The following is a 25,896-nucleotide window of genomic DNA, read 5'->3' as shown; positions in this document are numbered from 1 at the left end:
GGCTGCTCCCCTTCCCCATCCCTCCCACCTGCTGCAGCCTGGCTGGGGGCTTGAGAGGGACCGGGGGGGTTGTCTGAGGGGGGCTGAGGGGGGCCGGGGGTTGTCTGAGGGGAGCCTCAGGCCCCCCGGCTCCCCTCAGACAACCCCCGGCCCCCTCAGCCAGGAGAGGTGCCGTGTGAGGTGAGACGGCTGCTCCGAGGGAGATGTACCATCTCAACACCACATATCAGCACAGATACAGGTAATTATGTGGGAAAACCCCTAATTATCTGCTTAGCGTTTTGACAACTCAACACCTCCCACAACTAAAGACCTGCTTAGAGAGAGACATGCTTTCCCTGAGATGCAGCTGAAATATTCCAAAAACGATGCATGAAAAGCAGAAGGAAGCATCCCTCCATTCAGTAAGTCTCACAAAGTGAAGTTTTTTGGGACCGGTATGGTCACATCTCTCATACGGTGAAGAAAATGAACCCAGACAGCAGCCCGGTAGCCTGATTCCCTTAAGGTGATTTTTAGAACAGAAATGGGCTTGCTGCCTTGCTGCTCCTGGAAGCATCTCTTTCGGAGAGACTGAATGTGGTACAACATAAAAGGCAGCAATGTTTCCTGGGTTAAAGCATTGGTTTTTTTAATGACCTACTCCATTACCATTCGAGCAGATGGGTATTAGTATGCGCAGCTGGGGATCTGTTTTTACACTTCTGCATGTGTTTTGGGGCACGCTTCTGGGCTGGGAGAGAGGTAAATCAGAACTCCAGTTAGAGACTCAAACTGTCTCTCATGGAGCATTAGGTTACCTTTATTACTGTAACGCTTTTTCATAGAGCTTGAAATTCAGTATCTTTGATGCTTTCCTAAGTGAGGGAAAGAATTATTACGAAAAAGGCATAGTAACATTCTTTACTACGCTGTTTTCTGTGCTACCCAATGCATTTAATTGCCCTGACTCTGTTGGTGATTATGATTTTCCTACCTGAAATATTTTCAATAAATAATAGTTTGTATCTTCACGTTCTGTGGTGTGCTGTTTTCTTTCTTTCCATTGGGGTAGCCGATGCAAATGTAGTTCTTTTCTTTTTTCCTTTCCTTCCCAGAAACTCTGTGCGGTTTCTGTTTTGTCCCTTCTGCAGCTTGCTTTATTCCTTTATGTTGCTTGTTAACAAATTCTTTATTACAAATACTGAAGTACCTCAAGAGAAATGGGCCGTGTTTTGAGTGAAAATGTAAGACAAAGACAGCCGTATTGGGTCAAGCCAAGAGCTCATCTAGCCCAGTATCCTTTGACAGTGCCTTTGCTTTGCAAAGACTATGAGAACAAGGCAAGAATAAGTGATGCTTCTCAGGAGTGCTCTCACAGCTTCCCGCCATGTACAGCTCCCTGATTTCCTGAGACGGCAGAGGTACTTTCTGAGTTGTTAGTAAACTTTCAGTAGATTTCTGTTCCGCAGTTTCCCCATAAGCCCATGTCAGGCACAGGCAAGGCTCTGAACACTATTTAATTTTTATATATTTTTTTGTGACTGTACTCCTACCCTAGTCTAATGATTGTTTTCCTGTGATACACTATGTTTTGTTCCAGACAGAAGTACAAACATGTTCTTTTCCCATCCCTTCTTTTGATGTTATTTAGCTTTCTGTCTTCATCCTCAGAGAGTCTGTGTAACTTGTGTGGCAGTTTCATCCAGGACTTGTATTAGGAAAAAAATAAAAGTTTGTTCTCATTCATACTAGAAGATGGTAGATACCATTCATACTAGAAGATGGTAAAGTTTTAGTAAATTCAATTTCAGTAAGTTCAGCATCCAAGAGAAAGTGTGCAGCTATGCAGTTTGCTTTTTTTTTTTACTTCAGTTTTAATTGAAACTGTCAATAACTTATGCAGCAAATTAAGTTTCTTTTATCTAATTTAGAGACCAAGCTGCTCCTCTGCACCTGGGTTATATTCTATACAGAAAGGTTAACTTGAGATTAATTTGACATCTCTCCTAGTTTTACAATGCACTGCTTTACTTAACATCATATCTGCAGTCACACAGCTGCTTATTAGAGGGTAATGGCATTTTTCATATATTTTAAAGGGGAAAGTGTTTATACATTTTTGCAGAGGGAGCAGGCTAATTTTTTCCTTACTGGGACACTTGCCATGTTTGTCTGCAGTATTTTCTGTTTAGCTGGAAGAAACCAAGATCCAGTCTTTCCTCATTTACCCTTACCGTGATGACAGCTCCAGTGTTACTTTTCAAATGAAATACAAAGCATGATTCCCCTTAGCTGACACTGGAGGGGTCTGAGCAGTGCCAATTGTTTCCTGATGCTATCAGTTTGCTGCACGCACTTCATTTCTCACAGCAGCACTCTGGAGGTAGAACGAGTGGCTGAGGACATGATGGGAGTGGAGGAAGCGCAGGCTGTGGAAGGGCAAGCAGCAAGATGAAGCAGGGATTGCTGGTGAGAAAAGCTTTGGTGCAGGCTGTGTAACAGAGGGTGGGGAGGGAGGAGGCTAGGGGCCGGCTTCTCCAACTCATGGCATTAGTGTTACTCATGTGCTGCAGCTATCCCTGTTCAAGGAGAGAAGGTAAAACTACCCTGCACAGAGCTTTCACGCTTACTGTTTGGGTACCTTAGGTTTTGTGGGCGTTCAGCAGCTTAGTTGAGAGGTAAGTGCTTAAAAAGAGGTAAAAGCTGGTAAAAGAGATAAATCTGGATCTTTGTCACTTGTGCTGGAAAAGCCTGTAATCCCCTGATGCCTCGGTACTGAGCTGTGAGGCTCCGACCCTATCCTTGACTTTCTATGTACTTCCTTTTCCCTCTTATGTTCTCCTCCTTTTCCTGCTTTCTCGGTCAGCATTGCTGTGAGTGATACGGTTGTTTCCTTCCTCCCAAGTGCAACAAAGAGGCTGTGAGTAGGCAAGACCCCAAGGGTCAGTACGGCAAGGGCAGAGAACCTGTATCACAAAGCAGGGACCATTCCATGGAGATTTCCTAAATTGCTGCAGAGATTATGTTGCTGTAATTTGCTGTTGATCAAACATGACTCTGAATTTACAAAGCATTTTGACTTGGGGAAAGTAAAAGCTCAAATGCTGAACTGGTCCAGGTCAGGGCTGCGGGGATGTTCTCAAATACGTTCAAACACAGGCATTTGCTGCTTCCACAGCATTTAGAAAATGTATTTCTTTTAAGCCCTGATTTTATGGGGCCCTTAAAAGTGCATCCTCTAACAGCTGGGCTTCAAGATAGGCTCTGCTTATTTGCTTCAGACTTTCTAGTGATAGTAAAACCAAAACTCTACAGCATGTAACATCTGAACAAAATGAACAACAGTGAGTGATCTAGCTTGAGTGTGTTGTATATATTCTAGTTAGTTTGAGTGTGGTGCATGTAGGTTTCGTCCTTCTGTATCTGTCTACCTCTGATCCTAGTTAACTTGGTCCAGATTCAAAGAAGATGGTGGTGATGTAAGTTACGTGTTAATAAACCTCTCTCACTCTTCCCTTCTCTGTTCTACTTTAGCAAATTGTACTTTATGGCAAATTTCCCAACTTTAAGACTGTGTGGCAGTTTGCATCACACTAACGTCACATCTGACTTGGACCCTTTAGAGATGGAAATGAGGGTTGTTTCAGGCAGCTGGTCTAAACAGCATTCTGATCTTTTCATTTTCTTACCATCTTTTTTCATACTTCAAATGCTTGCTTAGAGGCCAGTTATTCCTAATTTGTTTTATATTTGAAGACTATTTCTATATCCTTTGTATACAGCAGACCTCACTGGCTCATAATCACTAACAGATGACTGTAATATAATACAATGAATTTGGACAAACTTCAGTTTACATTGTTTTGCAACTTTTCCCGTTCTAACCTCAGCATCTTGCTGCAGTTAAAAACAAGCTGTGTTACTTGATTTTAAGTGAATTGTTTATGGCTTTTCCCCCCTGCTATCAATAATTATGGCTTGATTTTATTCCAGATAATTACTCACAAGAGTTTATTTTCTGTGTAATTGGTCTCCAAATTTTTTTGCTGGATAAATCAAGCTTTGGATAGGTGATCTTTTAATGCATTGCTGGGCTGACCTTGCCTGCCATTAAGCATAGGCATAAAAATATGTATGTTGTTTTAGTGTGGCTCGCTTTTTTTCAGGGAAATTTGGTTTTGAAAGCTTCTGGCTACTCTTAAATCTTTCTGGTTATGGACAGGGTTCTTTTTAAAAGGCAAACTTATATGTTCAGCACCAGTGGCAACAGATGCTGTTCTTGCACATTTAGGTGACAGAATTTTCCCAATGGATTTTATAGATGTGACCCAACACAGACTGTGTTTCCTGCAGGTGTTAGTACTCAAAATGCATGGTATGATGCATTTTTACAAAAGAGCAGGCTACATTAAAGCCAAAATGAAGTCTCTTAACATTTTGAGTGAGTGTACAGTAGGTGAGTTTTCTAAAAACCTGTGTATCCTATGTGTCAGTTGGCCTATGGGGAAGTCTGCTGTTTAGCTGTAATAGTTCCATAAGGAACTAACAGAAAAATAAACAAAAGAGAGAAAGCAGTTGAAGCCAATAAATATTCACTGTGAGGTGAATTACCTTCAAGGCCTTTGACGTGGTCTCCTGTTAAACTTATGGGATGGAGGAAATGGAGAACAGTGAAAGGACTTGAAAGCCATCACTTAAATGCAAGTTATTTGGGTCAGTACAGGAGTAACCCTATTAGAGTCTTCCCTTCCTTTGTACAGCTCTTACAGCCATGCTGACTCTCCAGAGGTGTTTGGACAGCGCTCCAGATCTCCAAAAGATGGGGTCTAAAATGAAGCCTCTAAAGCACTGTTTATATTAATTGCATCCCACGTGGATCTAAGTCATCACCCCTCAACCCACATAAACCATCTTAACTTGTTTGAGGGTAAAGTTTACTCAAGCTGATAGCAATAGAAATCCCCTTGAAATACCAGCTTTTTTTTTTTTGGATACTGGTTTCATAAAGATTCAGTGTATGTCACTGTTAAATAACTATTGCAACAGAACAATAATTTTTGAAGTGTTTAGTTGCACAATGTTTAAACAAGGCATTAAATATTTGCACACTAAGGGAAGGACGGCTCAGTTAGTGCTTTAAGTAAGGTGAGGACAAATGAGTGAATTCTTATATAAATTCCACAACATTGTATCACAAACTATCTTCCTTGCAAGGTGACATGTTTGAAAGGATCCATCAGAAGCAACAATTGAGAGGAAACATTTTCCATGGCTTGCTCACTGTGTCCTCTCATTTACCCTCTCTTTTGTGACCGCTGTTCTCTCTGTCCTTTGCAGAGACTGTTTCCAAGGTTCTGCTCTCCCCAGGGGCCATGGATGCTGAGCTCTAAGGTCCCTGGCTCCTATGATTGAAAGCCATAACAGGGAAAACACTGGTAGAAGCACAGCTAGGGCCAGTCCCACGCTGTCACTGCTGAACAGACCATTCTGAGCAGACAGACCTAAAAGATGATCCTGATATTTTTTTCTGCTCCCCCCCCCCCCCCCCCCCCAATTTATGACACCTCTCAGACAAAAGATGATACACACTCAAAAAGTATTCCTTATTGAAGGGTTTTCTTTATTAGCTAGGGATGTTATTTAGGCTGGAAAATAGGTAGAATTTATTGTTAATTCTTTGGTAAGACAAAGTTTTGTCGCAGGGAGACAGTTCAGAGATTAAATTGATTTATGTGTGGCATTTTATCTTCACCTACTGAATTTTGTACTTGCTTTTTCTTAAGATTTGCTCGAAGTTAAATATTATAATCTGTTTTTATGTTAGTAGATATATTACCCAGTTTGCAGCTTACACTGATAAGTCAGTATGGTAACAAATTGCAGGTCACTGATTTTAGCCTTCTGCAGGGTTTCCTGTAACACCAGATGACACAGTCCCAAGGCAGACTGACCACCTTGATAGCAACAAAGGCAGGTTACTTTACCGTAGCTTCTAAACTACCTCAGAGAACAAATCAAAATCCATATTATGATTCCCACTCCCCCATTGTGAGGTTCATATTTGGTTATTGCAGATATTACTTATGTGCCTTAACAAACTGGAGTTAGGTTTTTACCCTGAGCATTAGATGAATATGGACTAAAATTGATAGAGCAACTGTCTCCAGTTCTTTAAGTAATTCATATATTTATTATCTCCTTTATATACCAACGGATGGTTTGTTTTCTCAGCATGTCTCTCATTGGTCAATGACAGTTTTCTTATCATTGCTCCATGTCATGATAATCTCATTTTCTCAGTTCTGATTAGGAAGAATTCCTTCTTCTTCCTTTTCTGCATCACCGTATGTTCCCAGAACTTCTGAGAAAACGATTTTTTTTTCTTGCTTAGTCATACTGTTTTGACAAATACGTACTTGTTTCCTCACGTAAATGAATAAGAACTATTGCGTTTATTTCTTCATCTTGTGTAGAGGGCTTAATCAGCAGGATGATGGTGGAGTCAAAATGAAAATCTCTCTGTTAGGTTAAAGGATTAAAGGAAAAATGGAGAAATAACATTGCTTACAAAGCACAGACTTTAGTGTGGCCAACGTGGTACTTCTCATGAGCATTATAGTCACTGAAAAACTGTTTATACTGAAAAAAATCCAAGTGACAACCGAAAGCTATGATCTCAGCGGTGGCTTTGATCCTGTAATGACTGACTAAAAGACTTTCAGCCGTTCAAAGCTCAAGGAAAAAACAGTTTGTGAAGAACAGTAGAGGAGCACTAAACAGTAATTTTCAGTGACATTAATTCCAGTTGGAGAGACTACAAGGAGAAAGTTCTTCAACTTTCATTGCCATTAAATCTAAGTGAATTTGTGTAATCTGGCAAACCTCCACTGCCACAAGCTGAATGCTGCACAACTGCATCGTGCTACAAGGGGTGGGTGGGGCTGGTGAACTCACCACTTGTGCCATCAGCTCTCACTACATGCCATTGTAAAAAAGGGCTTTATGACATCGTAAAAATGGATTTTATGCATTTGGTCAAAAATGCTGGCATAAATGGGCATTACCATTTGGTGGTTTTCTTTTATGTTAAAAGTTTCTATAAGAAACAGAGCAAATGAAAATGGGAAACGTTTAGTGTCATGTATAGTCTAAACAGTAGTTTTGGTCTGGGAAAATAAGCCTTTGGTATATTCAAACATTCAATATGTTTTATCAGATTATTTTTTTTTTAAAATTTACACCCTGGTCTCAACTTTTACACATCAGCAGGTTGATAGAGCAAGACCTAAGAATGTTACGGATTTTTACTGATGTTTTAATAATGGGGAATGTGATATTAAATCAGTTTCGGTGGAACTGACTGGCATATTAGTACGGATCAGGAGATATTTATGTGCAGCTCCAGCACAAACCACAGACCCGAGTTTTTTTGTTTGGTTGTTGTTGGGTTTGGGTTTTTTCATATCTAGATCCACACATAAAGGCACTGAGCACTCACCAGCTTTCTCCTGCAATTTGTAGAACATAATATTGTTTACCTGGTGACCAGCCTTTCCAGCACTGTTATCACCAGAAAAAAACATCTAACTCATTAGCTAAGCTTCTTCTGACAGGGACAATGTGATCTGGGAAATTGTTCTGCCTTTTCGCTAAATGAAACTGAAATGTCAGGGATTTGGTTTGATACCCTCCCCAGTATTTAAGAAAATGCAATTTATGGCAGAACCCAGATTAATATTTTCTATTTTACAGATGCAAATTTGACATTTTCTGTTGGAAGATCTCTGGTTCTCCTGTTGACACTAATACATTAGCAATGAAAGCCTGGGATAGGGCAAGTTCTGATCGGAAGTTGTATGTGATGCATCAAACAAAACTGTATGCCATTTTCCTCTTTTGGGGGAGTTGCTTTTTAATGTCAGACTGTCTGTACTGAATCAAGGTTAGAAGGAGATGTGGAGCTTGGGTTACAATATAAAACTATGTTCAGGATGGTTTGGCTAATTTTTTTTAAAGGAAAAATCCTACATTTACAGTTGTGGAATTTTATTCTTCCCGATATCAGTGGTTTAGGCATTGTTATAACGAGCTGAAATATTTGTATCAACGTCTCGGATGAAATTATTTACTGGCAGTTTAAAAACTTGATGCTATAATCTTCTATTAGGCAGCACTGGGTTTCAGATCTGTAATATGTTCACAAATGAAACATATTGCTAGATGTATTTGAAGCAAAAAAATGTATGTATTGACAGAGGTGTAACACATGATTGAAGTATTGCTGTGAATATTGCGGCTAAGATTTCCTTCCTGAATCCCTGATCACATCCACCCTTTCCTTTTGAAAGACTTCTTAACTGGGGGTAGTATTCCAGTCATGGTCTTGTCCAAAAAAATCTAGATTTAAGGGAAATTACTGCATGAAGGAAAAAGGAGAAATTTTACTTTTTTTTTTCTGTGTAAGATATGATGATTATTGAAGTTTCCTATGCAGATAGCTCAAACCTATATTGACATTTTGTTTTGACTTTTTAAAAATAGTCCTGGCTGACCTTGCTTCCAAATGCAAATGTGAAAAACAATAGCAGGGGGGTGAATGCTGAGCATATTTAAAGCACAATAATGGGAAATGCTCCTGTTGCCACTGGGTCCTTTTCCTTCCCCTGGGAAAACCTATGGCTTGTCCCCACCACTGCACTACTGGCCTCTGGTTCCGTGAGCCTCTACAATAACTGTTATCTGTATTAAAACCACATATATTCTAGTGGTAACATTTTAAGGACACAATGAAATCTCACAACAGCAAGGCTAAGATAGGCTTTCTTAATGCATTCATAGGTCACTGCTTATGACGCAGGTGCACTCATTTTTAACGGCAGGTTTCTCTCAGCAGCATCTTCCAGTCTAATTTCTAATGAAAGCTTGGTTAAATACTGCTAATGCTCACTTTGAATAAAACCACTGCTGATAGTATAGTTCTTGGATTTTTCCTCATGTTTTTGGGAAATGAGATCAGGTTCAAGAAGTCTGCTATATATTGGCTTCTATATGATACTAGATCAATTTTAATTTTAATAACTGGTCTTTTGTACTGTCCTGAGTTAAAGTGAAAGTGTTTTCCAAAGTAACTTGATGTAGCACAGTCATGATTTAAATTGAGAAGCTGAATACAAGTGCTTTTATTGCTCTGGATTCTGTGTGTTCTGCTACACCATAGGCTAGAGGCTTTCTTCAGAAGGTTAAACATATATTTTTAACTGTTATAACTTTGCCATAATGCACAAACTGCAGACGGAGATGGAGAAAATAAAGTACTTTCATAGCAGCTGAGCATTTTCAGCAGTCGGTGCTTGACCCTGTGCAGATTGCAAGTTTGCACAGATAAAGCATGGGCAAGGCAAAATGCGTTAATGGACAGAGGAGAAGGCAGGGGATTTTATAAAGCACTTGCAAGAGTGATGTAGTTTTGCTTGGTAATGCATCACTGGAGACAGCAAAAGCAGGGAGGACGGTACTTTTAACCCATGTTTTCCTCATGGGCATAAATGCAATCCCTATTTTGCACTCTGAACATTTGTCAGTGCAGAAGACTACAGATTTAACCTCATATTGCTCATGCAGAGCTTTCATTCAGCCTTCTAGGTGGAGTCCAGTGTAATTATGTGGTTTTGTAGTATTAAATCGGTGAAGTGTGTGACCTGGATAAAAAAAACCCAAAGGCTCAGTTGTGCAAGTGCCTTGTGAATGCTGGCACTGCTCAGGGGCCTGGTTGTAGTGGCAGGGTGGATTCTCAAACCTGCATGTGTTTTACCATAACTGAGGAATTAGGAACAAAAAGGCACAAAGAAACACACTACATACAAAGGTGGAAGTAAACACCTCTAGCCAGTTTTCACAAGTGACGTTACAAACTAGGTGCCCTTACTAACTTTGGTGTAGACAAAAAATATTTTTCTGTATGCAACCTTGAAATTATAAAGAGAAACAAGATCTACTGGAATAGGTTAGTTTTTGCTGAGATTATAGAGGTGTTATGATTTAGGTATTTACCTTTAATGATTTTTTTTTTTTTTTTAGCCTTCTGGATGCTAATAAGCAACTCTGCATATTTGTAGTGAATGCAGAATTTTAGAAGGAGCAGAGCAAATTTGACTTAGGCATAAAAACTCATTTCTTAACATGGAAGGGGTTTTGATATTAATATTTCCCTTATGAAGGCAGCTTATTGATTGAACGAGGAAATGCTTGGCAATCCCACTGAAAAAGTCACAAGCACCTGCTCTTAACTCAAACAGATTTTTGGCAGGAATGGTCTAACTGCTCATGGTAAGTTGTAGAAAACATTTTCTTATACAAATAACAAAGGTACCTGAAAATAGAATACCATATCATGAAATGACATCACTGAAATTAAAGTTTACATAAGCTACAGAAGGTAACAGAAATCTGCTCTTATATATATATATATAAAAAAAAAAAGAAATGGTGGAAGATCAATGCCAAGAATCACAGCCATTGGGATGGGAATGCACCTGGAGAAGTCATGTAGTCAATCTCTCACTGACTGACTCTCCTGAGAATAAAGTTTACTGTTTAACACAGGAAAAGCCATGGTTTTGTCAAGTTAAAAGTTATAAAAACCTTCACTCATGATACAGCACCTGACCTTGGCCCACAGTTTGTGTGATTCTGGCGTGATCTGCATATGGGTGTTTGTGCATGTTTGTAAACATATATATATGGATATACCAGATACTACAGGTACTGTCAAGTCTGTAGGCAGCCATGGCTGTTTATATTCTTTGTTAGACACTGTACAATTATACCTGCCAATACGATTCCTCCCTGCTTTGTTCATGAGGTTTGTGATGTGAGGATTTTGTGTGACAATGTCCTGTTCTAAAAGCCCACTTTCAACCATGGGGTCATCAGAGAGCTTGAGAAGGGAATGCAAAGCAGTGAAAACAAAGGTACAATCTAACCTGTCGAGATATTTAGAATCCATCTTCAATATTAGCTGATAATACTTTCCACTAGTTTTTGAAATATTAGGGAAACAAATTGTTTTCCCTTCAGTTATTTTTGCTGTGTTTCCCTCTGCCAGCAAAGTGAAGAGGGAGCATGAATTTTGGACAGTCTTGCTGATGCTTTAAGCAATTCAGGTTTCCCCAATCAACCTGTTTTATTAAATAAAAACAGAGACTTGAAAAAGATGTTGGATGTTTTTGCATTTTTCTGAAGCAGGCTGTGGTAGAATTTTCTCAGACTAAAACAAAGTTCTGTTTATGAAGCCAGCATACATCCAGGGTCTGAAGCAGCTTTGCAGGTGTTGATCAGGAAAGGAATTGCAGTCCTTAACTCTTTGGTTTTACCCCTGTTTTTTCTTGCTTATCCCTTAGCTGAGAGATGATGAGAACAACCAGCAGCGCCTCAGATAAGAGCACAGGAGCATCTGACAAGCCCTAGGAGTGAGCTGCTGTTTGAGAGCTGGACTTCTGATGAACCATTGTTGAGCTCCGTGGCTTGTCCTAAGACAAAAGATTGCTGTGGCAGATGTTAATAGTAAGAATACAAAATAAATCTTGAAGGAGGAGCATATCTTAGTCTAACAATGCCTGGTTGCTAAATCTATTTGCTGAGTACTGGGTAAATGCACACATAAGTGAGGCAAGCATTGCAACAGCACACAGATATTCTTACAGATTCAACACATTGTGTTGCATCAGCATGGTTGTCTGTTTACTGCCGGGCGCTGTTTCTTTTCTTACAGAGCCCCTGCCCAAACTCTGACTATGCCAGTTGCTGCGTACATCAAGCTTGGGGTGGTATGGTTGGAGGCTGAAACGTGTTGGAGACTTCAGCGAAAGGTCCCCGTTAGCCCCTGGAGAGCCAATTATGACATTTGGAGTCCGTTTATTTTTCTGTTGACTTCCTTGAAGATGTGTTATGAGCAGTGATTCATCCACCAGTTCTTCCAAGTCCCGTGGGACCTGTGAAAGCATTGTTAAAATTGCTGTGTTTCTTTTCCATTTCCTGTGAAGCACTTGCTGTTGGGGACAGGTTGCTGGGCTACAAGGCACTGCTGGACGCCTTCCACAGCCACTATCAAAATGTTATCTGCTGGGTGTAACGTCCATGACAATCCCCCTGAAAATCCCAGCCTTTCAGTTTTGTAGGAAAATTACCTTTCCTATGGAGGACACAGGGTGTGAGGCTGGCTGTGGGAAGTATTCCCAGGGAATAAAGGCTGGGAGTGTACTGAGAGCAGCATTGCTCTTTCACGTGTCAGAATAAAAAAACATAAAATTTTGTTCTTGCTTGTTGAGCAGAAAGTGCAGTAAAATGGGAGCCAGGGCTAGGGAAAACTGGAGTAGAAGCTGCAGCGATGTTGGGACAGCTAGGGATGGAGGCAGGAGGGTCCTTTATGAAAGATCCATGTAAGAAGTCACACTTGAGTGAGAGCTTATATTGAAGTGCTTTGTTTTGCTGTTATTTGCATTCATGAAAAAGCAAAGTCTGGAAAGCGTGGAAGCCTAAACTCAGAGGCTCTGTTTTCTGCTAGAGCCTCTTTTGTAGAGTCCTCCTCGGGTTATTGTTATGAGTGCAGGGTTCCTGGCTTTGCTTTCTTTTTCTGTGGGGCAAAGTAGTTTTCAGCAGCCAGTAAGTAATGTTCATGTCACCTGCATCCAGGCTGTACCCAAGTGCTGTGTGTCATGCATGTCTTGCCTAAAGCACTGCTGCTGCCCAGGGATTGGTATTGCATCCCACCCCTCACGCTGGGGATTTTTTATGCTGTAGCTCTGCCCAGGCTGATGTGCTTCCTAGTAATTACCAAATTAGCAGTCTCGTAGTGGTAATAACCACCAACGTAATTTTATTTTGGGCCAGTTATTCACAAGGCTTACCGCAGACAGGGATCTCAGAGTGCTGGAAATGTTTTTCACTTTGTCAGTCAAAATATTTTGGCATGTGTAATACTTTTAATGACTTTAATGGATCTGTTCGAGCATACTAATATATCGACAAGAATTTGATCAATGCCTAGCAAGAAAAGCAGAGCTGGGCATAGTAATAGGCAGCCTTTAAAGAAAGAGAAAATTTGGAAATGTAGATTCTAGGCAAAAATTTATATGAAGATGAAGAACTATGATTAGCTTGCAGTGTGACTTTGGTACATGTGAACTGACTTCAGAAAATGAGATTTTTGACTCCGAAGTGCTGCAGATTTTGGACACCTGACTGTCATAGCTATGTTTTTGCTCAGTGTGAATAGTTGTGATGTTTGTTCATTAAATCATCTTAATCTAATCAAATATCTTACTCAGACTTGCAGTCACACTGAGGTGCCTTTCAGGGTCCAGGACTGAATTGTTGGAGAAAAATGTAATCTTTGGGAAGTATATACACGCTACTTTGGGCTGAGAAATGACCAAGGACAATGTCACCTCTTATGAAATCTAATGACATCAAAAACATCATTGCAAAATGTTCCTTTTTTTTTTTTTTTTTTGCAAAAAAACCCACCTATATGATCCTGACTCCCATGCAGCACAGAAAAGCCATCCAAAATAACAGTCGTTATCAGTGCTTGGAAAGACTCCAAGGGACGCATTCCCCAAAGAAATTAAGAGTCAGTCCTTGTTCACCAGCGGGTTATATGTAAATTGGACAGCAGGGCATTTAATTGGAGATCTTGGAGTCTAAGTCTGCCCCAAAGCACTTATTGTTTGGAGTGTAACTATAAGCTGGAAGGAGTGTGATTTCATGCAGTTTGCCAAGGGAAGCAAACACTCCAGATCTTGTGTGGGGGCCAGGATGGGATGTTATTACTTGGCGTCACTCGCAAAAGCAGGATTTTTATCTGATCCCTTTCCTGACTTCAGTTTTCTCTTTCCATTTTACATTCCCTATAATTTTACAAAGCAGTACGCTTGGCATTTGTTGTTAGATGTTAGATATTTGAAATAAAAGTGTCGCAGCAGTTCACTGTCTTGTATTTTATTTGAATGCTTTGTGGTTGTGGATCTCATTGTAGGTATATCGCATGAACTGACTGCTCAAGTTTCCAGAAAAAAAATTTGCATTTTCTTTCCAGATAAAAGAAGAAAACTTCTTTTTTTTTTTTTTTTTCTTCTCTTCAATTTCTTCTAGACTAAGACTTCATCTAATGGTTACCATGCAGACCCTGGGCTAGATCTGTGTGAGCAAGGCGCTGGATGTGCGAGGGAACTCTCTGAACAGAGAGCTGGTGCCCATCCAAGCTCTGTGCAGGTGCAGAGCATGCAGGCAGGGCAGGAGAGGAAGCTGAAGCTGTTACTCATGGAACATGCAGCCACTTACACACGGAGTGCCTGAGACTGAAGGAATTCCAGCAGCTCGGGATAGGTGAAGCCAGTACAAGGCCCTTCTGAGCCTTCCCTCCTAGGCCGATGGGGACCACTGAGGATGTTCAAAGGACCAAGAAGAGTGCCCAGAAGCTTCCCATCCAGGCTGTGCCGTGTCATCTCTTCTCTGAAGGTTAGCTTTCTTTTCATCCCTGTGCGCTGTTTAAAAAAAGCAAACAACTTGTTACAGCTTGGAAGAGTATCCGCAATGTCTGAACAGTGTGTAACCAAAACAGAGTCTGCAGGAGATGTCCACAGCCAGTTCAGCTTAGTGCAATTTGCCTTACTCATTCAAGTGAAATCATGGTTTATATGTCCAGTTACAGTAACATAGAAATTACAATTATTGGGAATTTTGTTCCTGGTAGAAGCAGGGAGAAGCAAGGTTGCAGCCTTCCAAGGTCACTGGGATCTGTTTCTTGTTGTGTTGCCCTACTGCTGGGGTTAAGATATGGATGTAATTTAGGATTAGTGGAAGAATTTAATATATAAATAAAAAAAAGTTGTAAGTGAAAGGTTACACAAGCATAGCATAATTTCCAATAAGAACCATCCCAGAACTTTGCTTCACCCATTTGCTTATGCTCAAATAAGGTTATTTTCAAAGAAGTCGTTCTTTTCCTCCTTTCCAAAAAGAACCACCCAGAGCCCAGAACACGTGTGCTTTGCTGTGGGTAGCTCTGACTCAGGCTGCAACCAGCCGACAGGTACAGCATGGTTCTTCCTCCCTGCCCAAGTCAAGGAAGGAAACCTTGCTTGGCTGCGGGGTGAGGAGCGTGTGCCCTCCCAGCTCAGCCCCGAGCTCGGACAGTGCCGGGGATGTTCCCTGGCTCTGGGTGCCCGGCAGTTCCCAAGCTCCAGCCAGGCAGGAGGGAGAGAGGGACCGTGACTTTCCGCCAGCGGGTGTACAGGAGCTATGGTGTTTGCTTGGCTTTGGGGCTGTGGCGTTTGCTTCTTCGGACAGTTATATGCATATGAACTCACGTCTCCAGTGTAGAACAAGAGTATTTAAAAACTTCAGACAGAAAGATATACAGATTTTACTTACCATCTATGGACATGCACATAACAAGATAGCAGTATATGCAAAGCATACAGTATATGCAATGAAGGGATGCATGCATGCCACTAAATCATCCTCTCTATCTGTCCCTGTGCCATAGAAAGGAATCCTGTAGGCCTCATAAGAAACAAAAGGTCTTAACACAAGGTAAAATTTTCCAAACTGAAAAAGCTAGAATGACCTTTCACTGAAACTCTGGCCTAGGGACAATGTTAACTTTAATACACATTTACTCAGTATTGGTTATCTCTGTGTACAGCACTCATGATATGCCTCTAGTGCAGGAAATTTTAGTGTAATATTTCAGTTAGTCACCCATATAACTTGTATTTATTCACTTGTCATTTATGTGGAAGAACATGAATCTACTTGATTTTTTTTCTGATGCTATGAATAATATTTATGAAGTTGTTTGTACTTCAAAACCACAAGGTGGTGAACTCAGAGATATAAAAATGCAAAGAATTGTAATCTCTAAGGAATGAAAATGTGAAATCAAGTGTTGAGCAAGATGCTTCTAAAGGAAACAATATATTTTCTGAATTATATTACAAGTTATTTTCTTGCTATGCACAATAATTTTTCATTCACTCTTTGAAGGAAAGTAAAAAAGAAAATCATGCATTTCATCCCCATCTCCAGCCCCTTACTTTACAAATGCTTAGGCAGAATACCTTGTCCTCATTTTATTTTTGATTATTGGTTTGTGAAATTTTTTCCTCTCTTCTCCAGACAGATAAACTGCTAGTTTCCAGTTCTTTGCCAATGAGGAAAGCATTATGCTTAACCCCCACCTTCTCTTTTTTTTCTTCTAAATGAGAGCTTTTAGTGATATTTTTTTTTCCCCATGGTGTCACGTTCTTGGGGTCGTGAAACAGGGCAGAGCCTCATATTCTCAGAGATAAAGCTAGGTATGTGGAGATGACTCCAAATTATTGGAATGGTACTGATTTGGCATTTCTTGGTTTTATTTTGAAATGTCTCAATCAAGTAAGAACATTTAACATAACCATGTCAACTACGGGTATAGAATATATATATATATTTAGAAACTAATAGGTAAAACTACGTCATGTCATCTTGATTAGTTGCTGCTTTTTGTGGACAATCATGCAAGACCACTGAATCTTGAGAATTCCTGCAGTGGATGAAATATCCACTGGTGCTGTGCCACCTGCTAAAAGTGCTGCAGCTAGGATAAGAATTCATGTAAATGCTGGAGCAATGGAACAAAGAGGAAGTGACCATAAATCAGAAAACTGAAAACTGATGGCAGGGTGTCTCCTGGAATAACAATTGCTGGATAAGACTGTGTGTAAAGCGGGGCAATAGTTATCAGGGCGTTGTCAGGAAAGAGCTCATGCTCTGAAGCAGGTTGTACGGAGACAAACGGGACCTCAAGCAGAAATGGGAGAGATGTTTTAAACAAACACTCATACAGGTGAAAAGTGGAAAGCAGTTCCTCAATTCGGGGCCTAGGAGAGATGGCAAGAAGCGAATTGCACAAAGGTGAGGAGGTTCATTTGCAAGGAAAGGAAAGTGGGTGATCAGGTGTATTGGCAAAGGAATTAATCACAAAGTTCAGGGAATGATGGTGCCACTGAATAAAATCTGTTTGCTTGGAAAGTTCTGCTCAAGTCTGGGCTGCAGCCGAGAGAGAGAAGGAAAGAAAAACCGCCCACCTTACCCATGCCTTGGAAACTCTCCAGAAAAGTTCAATGACTTGAGGGCGGAGGAAATGCCTGATGAGGAACTGCTTGATGTGCATAAAATACTCAGCCTTGGGGGGGGTGGGGCAGGCCGGGGGGTGAGCTTGACAGGAGATCTGCTTTTGGAATACAAGTAGCTAAGGGAGATAAATACAGAGCTAGGTGGGGACACCATGAGGCTTTATGCTGCAGTTTGAAAGAGGAGGTTCTTGTCAGATACTTAGAATGTATGACAGCCTGTTAGCCAAATTTTTGGGTGGTAGTAATACACAACAATTTAAGAACAGAATGATACCTATGCGGTGAACTATGCACGTTCTGTATTTACAGAGCTCTTAAAGGTACACTGCAAGGGCTGCAATGGAGTTGGTGGGAACTGATTTTTCTCCCATCTGTTTCTGTGTTTCTATATGCTTTCATTTCAAAAGAATGAAAAGTCCAGCCCTAGTGACGGTGCCTTTGCACCGCTTTCACTTGGTCTTCAGACAGAGGGAGGGAAACAAAGCCCTTGTCAAGGGTGTGAACTTCCTTCATTCCCAGGGCAGCTGGGCCAGCGTGTCGCACCAACTGTTGAGCATTTGATTCAGAATCAAAGCTTCCTTCTGAAACTGCTGGTCTTTGTTATAAAATGCTTCATGTCCATCCCACTGAAAGGAACAGTAGAGTTTTAAAAAATGTTACGAGAACGCGTCCTTCCAATGATGAACTCTCCAGTAAATGCTTCAGTTCAGTGTCGCTCAGGCATCTGTGGTTCAGTATTTCAATCAAGTAACCTGGAGATTTTTAAAACTTAGCACTGTTAACGTATGATGCTACTGTGGTGAGAGACAGGAATATGTGTATGCTGAGGAAAACATTTGTAGGCACAAAGGGAAAATTGTACATTGAGTGAGGCAGAAGCGTTATCTAGTAATTCAACTATTGCCCAAAAGCCAAAAGTTCTGAATTCCCCTCTCACCCAGCTCTAGACACTTTATTATTTGGCTCTAGACCCATACGTATGTGCTGAGCAGCCTCTGATAATTTTTTTTTCCCCTTAGAAGGCTTGTTAGACATAATAGCTGGTTCCAAAGTGAAAAATATTTTGAATTTCTCTAGGTTATGTTTAGAAAAGCAACCAGATGAGAGAGCTGAATTAAGCTATGGAGTACACATGCAGTGCCCTCCCGCAGGCTGCTTGAAATGGCACAGCTCTGCTGACTCCTGGCTCCACCGGGATGCACAGGGAAACCGGGAAATGATCTATCAGAGCAATGCAATAAAGCAACCAGACCCAGCAGCTGAGAAATGGGCTGGCTTCAAAAATTACACCTGTGCAGATGAACTTGTGGAAAACAGCAGAAAAACTATGCAGAAATGGTGATTTCTGAGGGAAGGTGATAGTTCCAGAGGCCTCAACATGACCTGGCAATGTGCGCTTTTAGCCCAGAAAGCCAAACACATCGTGGGCTACATTAAAAGTAGCGTGGCCAGCAGGTAGAGGGAGGTGATTTGGTGATTCTTCCCCTCTGCTCTGCTCTGGTGAGACCCCCTGCAGCCCTGCGTCCAGCTCTGCCCCCAGCATAAGGAGGACACGGAGCTGCTGGGGCGAGCCCAGAGGAGCCCAGGAAGATGCTCGGAGGGCTGAAGCCCCTCTGGTGTGCGACAGGCTGAGGGTTGGGGTTGTCCAGCCTGGAGAAGGGAAGGCTCCGGGGACACCTTAGAGCAGCTTCCAGTGCCTGAAGGGGCTGACAAGAAAGCTGGAGGGGGGCTGCGTACAGGGGTGTGAGTGACAGGACAAAGGGGAATGGCTTTCAGCTGAAGGAGGGGACATTGAGACTAGATATTAGGAAGAAATTTTTACATTGAGGGTAGCAAGAAATTCAGGTTAAAGGAAGAAATTCTGTGCTGTGGGGGTGGGAGGCACTGGCCCAGGCTGCCCAGAGCAGCTGTGGGTGCCCCGTCCCTGGCAGGGCTCAAGGCCAGGCTGGACGGGGCTCTGGGCAACCTGGGCTGGGGGGAGGTGGCCCTGCCCGGGGCAGGGGGCTGGGGCTAGGTGGGCTTTAAGGGCCCTGCCAACACAAACTGTTTTGTGATTCCATGATCCTTTTATAGGGAGAAGCTATTACATATGTGTGCTGTGGCCACCACACTCAGAGTTACACCACTCAGCAATGCTTTGGCCCATGTGTCCTCGCTGGAAGTCAGGTACCAGCATCTGCTGGGGTTTCTGCTGGCCCCTGGGGCTCAGGCAGTGAGGCAGTCCCACGGTCAGTGCCTCTCGCTTTGGTACATTAGCACCTGCAGAAGTGCAGGCACTGAGCACCCACCTCTTTATGAAGGGGCAGTGTGGACAACAAGAGGAGCGGGTCCCCAGGGGTCGAAAGTGAGCACTTAGGGCAACGTGGTCCAGAAAGGAAACGGCACGTGAAGGTTTAGAGGTCTCCTGCATTGTATTATTTCAAATGACAGCCTGTTCACAGGAAGTTAAAGTAAATTAGTAAGTATTTCAGCAATGTGCTCCAATTCCTTTTTTTTTCTTTTTTTTTTTTTTTACATCCTGCTGTGTCAAAGTACCCAGACAGTAATACTAAAAGAAAGCCTCCTGTAAGTACTGGTTTGGCTGAGAAGCTACACATCGTTAATGATGCTCTTACACTCTCACTGCAGGTATTTTTTTGTAATTACCTGAGCAGATTCAACTATCAGAGATACAGCCTGGTGCCCACTTGCCTTAGGGAACAGCTAGGGGCTTTAAGTAATTTTGGGAAATACGAAGAGGAGCAATCTTTCTTGATGAGAGCACTTGGAAAAGAAAGCAATAAACACACAACGCTCAGTGCCATGGTCTGTTGTCTGACTCAGCTGAGAGGGGAGGAGGTGTTTGCTTTGGCGGAGTATCCTTTCAAACCTCAAGAGGTTCCTTAGGCCAAGATCTTTGGTGTCAGATAGATTTATGGTGCAAAAATGCTTCCTTAGCCTTTTCCCAGCTGTTTACAGAAATCAGACGTGTCTTAGGGAGATTGTACACAAGTCCAATAATATTTGAGTGAGACAGGGAATGTGTGATACAGGACACAGAGAGCTTTACAATAACACATTCCTCACCTCATGAGGTGATTAAAACACATGTTTGCATGCCTGTGTGTGACAGATTTTCATAATAGGTTGCTAATGCATCTTGGAGGCAAAGCACAAGATTTTTCTTTCAAAGAATAGATAATAGTCTAATGATGGTGAAGTAAATTTAATCATGTTAAATGCGGTTCCTGCTTCTTTGCAATTTTGTCATATTTTGAAGCATCTTCACTGAAGACAGTAATAACTTAGAAGAACTAAACTCTGAAAGCTAATCGTTGTTTCACGTGAGTATTTACTATCCAGTGTTCAGTGGACTTGATTGATCTGGGCAATGCAAAAAGGTGAGGCCACAAGCACACGAATTTTATAGCACCTATAAAGTACTGTATACAGTTTTTGCTCAATTTTATGCTGTTAAACTAAGCATTTGGTATCATATGGCACTTTAAGTACTTTGATTTATGCTAAGACAGAAATTGCATCTGTAATAAACATTCTAAAGTATGAGTTTAAGAGCCATCTACTGTATTTATTTGTGACATAAACACTCACCTGCAATGCATTTGAGAATCATCTTAGACTTAACTCACACTGCACATTACAGCCATTAAGTTTCAGGCACAGCAAGGTCATATCCAAGGTGAAGACGGAAGTGGCTGGGAAGAAAGAGGTGGCATGGCAAATATTTTGAAATAGCAAATGGAAAAATATTCTTTTTCTCCTGTTAAATATTCCAGATACGTGGCAGTAATTTCTTACTTTACTATAGAGAGTCCTATGTTATACCGATCTAGATAAAGTACAAATCCAGTCTTTTTAATATGAAATATTTAAGCACACAGCCATGAAAATAAAATGAAAACCCCACTGACATCTTTGAAATTAAGTATAATAAAACTGCATGTGTTTCAGGTTTTTGAAAACTCCCCCATGTATGAAAGAGAGCACAGAAACCCTTTGTTGTACAGGAACCTGCCAAGGCTGTGCTCCATGTGAGGACTCCTCCCAACATTACATTTGCTGTTTTGGTATTGAATAGATTATGCTCAGTGGAACCTGCTTGAAAGTAACATAAAGTACTAATTTTAAAATGATTTAGGTATCTTTTAGCTTAAACAGCTTCCATCTTTGCATATATTTGTATGATAGTAATAGAGTGTTGGAAAGCGGCAATCATGTAATTGATACTATCAGGAAAGAATGACAAAGCTTCATTGGCAGAGTGAGACGTTAACAGTCATGTCTTTATTTCTCAGAAAATCATAGAATAAGTGAATTCAGATGGATCTCTGGTCTCCCAAGAGCAGGCAGTAGAGAGGACAAGAAAAAGCAAAACACATTACAAAGTCTTGAAGTTTTCAGGGTAACACAGCTCATTTGGGTAAGGACTTAAATAGAAAAGACATTTATATTTACTATTTAAATAGATTAATTATTAATTATATATATTATATAAATTAAATAAAAATATATTTTTAAAATATTTAAACTAAAGAAAAGGATTCTTTAGTTTAAATAAAAAAATTAGAGAGAGATTACTAAACAGTATTCAACCTCTGAGGTCGTATGTGGTGACCTAGCCTTGCCTCACTGATTTTACAGGAATACGGAGGAGACACTGTCTTTTCATGTTTGTTACATATTTATGGAACAGTGGCACACTGAGTTTCTTACAGTAAGGAACACCTGGACTGTAGTGCTACAGAGATTTACATAAACTAAAATGGGACAAGAAGGTGGCAAACTGGTGCTTAAAATCTCACAGTTTGCAGAGAGTCAAGATGATATTCTTTGCTGAATATTTATTTTTCCAGGAATCCTTTGTCACCATACTTGGCAGAGACAATCTGCCACGCTTGTCAGAAGCTCTCAAAAATACTTTTGCAGAGCGCATTTTTTTGGTCCTTAGTGTACAAAACACTGCCACAAAAGTACCCAGGATGAAATTCTGATCCACAAGTCAGCTTGAAAGATTGCAGAATTTTTTGTGGTTGTTAATTGATTAACTGAAGTCACCCAAACTAGAGCTTTGGTGACAATATTCCTAGAGCCTCTGAAAGCTGTTCACTTCCATTCTTCCCATCGGCATATACAGCTGAATCCGGGCCATGATATGAGCATCCCACATCAGAAAGTGCAGTTTAATATGTTTACTTGCTATATGTTTTCGCCTCTCACTTTGATTATGGGGCTAGAAAGCCTTTTTGAGACTTAGGAAATAAAATCTGGTTTTCTAGATCTTCCTTTAAATATTCTCACCAATAAAATTGATCAAAAGTTAGAGGAGACTGGGATTCTTTTGTCAGAGTGCTGGCATTGTGTCAGTGCCCATATCAGTTAAATGTGAGGTTAATTTGAAATTGTTATGAGAATATTATAAAGAACAGAGTCAAAGGACTACTGCATAAGGCAATAACAAAGCACTAAACCAGCACCTCTGAGTGTGTGCCAATTACCTCTCTTTCAGCTTTAACTACCACTTCTCCGTAATTTACTTGTGCCTTCTGAACTGACATTTAAAACTTGTTACAGGGACATCTGTTGGGTGATACTATTCTGGCCCTCTGCAGATTTGTTAAGCTGAACTTTGCTGGGTACAACAGCCTGGAACTGGTACCTATCGTTTTATTGAACAGGCTGTGCAGTTCGTTTCTTGTTGGTGAGGGTTCTCTTCCCTGACCCACAAGATAATGTGTCTGAAGTTCCTGTGGTTAAGATTATCTGTGAAATGGAGCAGCAGAGCCTTGGGGAAGCAGCTGTGAGCCACAGAGAACACTGTTCTGTTGACTCTGGCTCTGTACTTCATGATCAGAGCAGGCTGGGGCTTCTGCCTTCACCCTCACCAGCGATGGATCCAGCAGTGTCCTGAGGTTTCTCAACATTTTCTTTCGGAGAATGACGGTGAGAGAGTAGTCTGGGGACTCTGACCTTTTGCAACAGCTGTATTTGTGTCCTGGAGGGAAACTAGAGTGTGTGCATAAACAAAACCCATTTTCTATGGATCACAGAGATTAGGAAAGTACTGGGCGATATGACAGTGGTTTCCTGGAATAATGGGGCTAGTTAGCCAGGATAAAAGGCTACACTTTTCTGCCGTACACAAGCTTTTGCTAGAGACACCTTTGCTTTCCAAAGTTATCCCTTTTATCTGTGTATATAAAGGATCTGCCTTTAATTATGCCCCCTATGAAACGCAAGGTGCTCTGCATGGCCACGCGTTACCTTTGAGCTCCCTCAAGCGGCAAGGAAACCCTCAAGTTTGTCGCACGGGTGCTCTCACGACAAAGCCTTGCAGTTTAAGCCCCTGTTTTTAAGAGCAACTATAGCAACTGAACGAGCCGCTGTGGTTTCAAGGATTCTAGACTAGTCTAGGGCAGGTGAAAATGTGATCCCACAATTTCATGACACAATTCCCTTTTGACAGATCTGTTAAAGACACATATCAATTGAAAAGTAAGCATTTTATGCCCAAGAGTAGTTTACAGCAGATGCACTACACGGATGCAATACCAGTGTGTTTTGAAAACTTGTTTTGGCTTTCTTGAATGGTTACTGATCAAAGTAATGACAGAGTAGCTGGAAAGTGGGCATCTTGGTTCACAGCACATCAGGTAAAATGCAATGCTTTTCTTTTTGTCATCCTGAAAAGGTAAATAAATCCTTTGGCTTAAACAACAAGTATTTCTGCCCTCATTAAGAGCATATTTTGATCAAAAAGCACCATATGTCACTTGATGATGTGCACAAAGGATTCAGGTTACGTATTTTGGTGTAAAAAGATGAAATTTGACAGAAGGCTGGACCTTTTCCCTGTGAATAAGTAGTTTTTTGAAGGGTTTGTCTAATATTGGAAGACCTTTTTGGACCAAATAACTCAAGTAAAATGAGTTTAATATCCAAAAGGAGGATAATGGAGACATTTTACAAGCTTTTGCATTTCCCCATATGTTTATTACAGGCTTATTGCAGTCTACCCCTTAAGCTTTCCTTTTTTTTTTTTTTTTCTTTTTCCAGTTTGCTACTTGTTATGAGAGATTTATTCCTCTTGAATGTGTCAAGCAAAATAGTAATATAAAACCCCAAAGCTTAGCTGGGTGAGGAGGAAGTCTGGCAAAGCTGTGGAGGAGGCCACCAGGGCCGAAGTGCTGGCTGCGGTTGCTCCTTGTTCCTTTATCAGAACAGGCTGCCCAGGGAGGTGGTGGAATCACCATCCCTGGTGGTGTTTAAAAAACACATAAATGTGGTGCTTAGGAACATGTTTTAGTGATGGGCTTGGCAGTGCTGGATTAATAGTTGGACTTACAATCTCAAAGATCTTTTCCAACCTAAACAATTCTATGACTATGATTCTTGACAGACAGGGAGCATGTGGCCAGGGCAAACCTGCCTGCAGGAAAACCAAAAGTACCTCCTGAGCTTTATGTTTCCAATCAACTGGAGGCCAGAGAGTCACCCTTCCTCCAAGGACCTCACTTGCTTTTTGACCACGACAGGCCTGCCTTTAAGACCCTTTTAATAGAAAAGGAGGCTATAGGTGCTAAAAGCTGAAGTGAGGTCCTGCCAGCCACGTGCCTACACACAGTTCTGTCACTGCAGGGCATGCTTGGTGTAGCTAATGCCCTCCCCATCCCGTTGTCTGAACTCCTGAACTACCAAGCTCTGATTTAGTCTTTAGCTGTATGTTAAACAAATCTGTGTACAAAGTTTAGTTCAAGCTGACTCACTAAAATTGTTTAAAGTGATGAATTAAAGGATTTCTAACCACGGGAGTCAGCCTTGGGAAGGATTGGAAACAAAGAACAGATGATGAAAAGAATGCAGGTATCGAAGTTATGCAGAAAGAGGCCTCCAGGTGAGGAAGCTCTGGCCGCAGGAGGAGGCAAGCTGATAAGGTGTTGCTGTCTACGGAAAATTAGTTGAAAGTAGGACAAGAGTAATTGTGGCAGTGGGAGATTGTGACCTCTGACTCAAATAGCCCCCTCACCCACCCTGAGAGAGAGCAAACCCCGCGGGGGAGCACGTGGAGTTAGTAAAGACCTTCAGTGGTGCTATCTGAGGATGACGTGCAAGTGCTTGGCTCGTGTAACGTGTACCATGGAGCAACCCGGTGTGCACGTCAGGCGGAGCGATCCCCCACGTATCCAGCACTGTAGATAGCCTGGCAGGAGGTCAGTTTGTCACTGAAATCGGGAATAAGAAAACTCCTGAACACCAGTGTGGCCTGAAGGAGCAGGCATTCCGTTATGGCAGCGCTGGATGCGTGGGGGTTGCTCTGCCTAACGTGCCTGCCGTTATGACATCCGTGCAGGGTTATACAGATCATACCTACGTTTGTGCAATACATTCCTCACAAAAAAGCATACATATTCATTTAATAGGTGGTACTGTATTAATTAAGCATCGTGTATGCTCCTTACAGGTGTTTTAGAAAACTTCTGGGAGTCCCAAACAAGTCGACCCTGTCTGTAGTCACAGCTGGTGTAGAACCGAGCCTGTTACTGCCCCAGCGCGGGCCTGTCTCGGCCACGGTTGTTTGGCAGGTTTGGGTTCAGATCCGGCCTGGCAGGGAGATCCTTTGGTTTAGTTCCTTCTTGGAATTACTGGTTACCCTCCCCTTACAATGCCGTGTTGCACAACCACCGTTCGATGGCAATCACCCACAGCGATTACACTGTCGCGAACAGCCCGTAGGAATGAT

At 41.5% G+C, this 25,896-nt stretch overlaps 1 long non-coding RNA gene across 2 annotated transcripts; it reads left to right on the top strand.

Annotated features, from left to right (window-relative positions):
* The first annotated feature begins 50 nt into the window (after window positions 1-50).
* Window positions 51-12,638, top strand: LOC119156550. 2 transcript variants are annotated; one of them, XR_005107191.1, is made up of 3 exons: window positions 51-241; window positions 11,382-11,628; window positions 11,753-12,638. It is a non-coding gene; the product is annotated as an uncharacterized LOC119156550 (long non-coding RNA). The 2 variants fall into 2 exon arrangements; XR_005107190.1 differs by having other exon boundaries at window positions 11,382-12,638.
* Window positions 12,639-25,896: the final 13,258 nt, after the last annotated feature.

The sequence above is a fragment of the Falco rusticolus genome, chromosome 13 (assembly GCF_015220075.1).
Source record: "Falco rusticolus isolate bFalRus1 chromosome 13, bFalRus1.pri, whole genome shotgun sequence".
Lineage (NCBI taxonomy): Eukaryota > Metazoa > Chordata > Aves > Falconiformes > Falconidae > Falco > Falco rusticolus.
The sequence above is the reverse complement of the archived record's forward strand: the minus strand, read 5'-3'. Positions and strand labels throughout refer to the sequence as shown.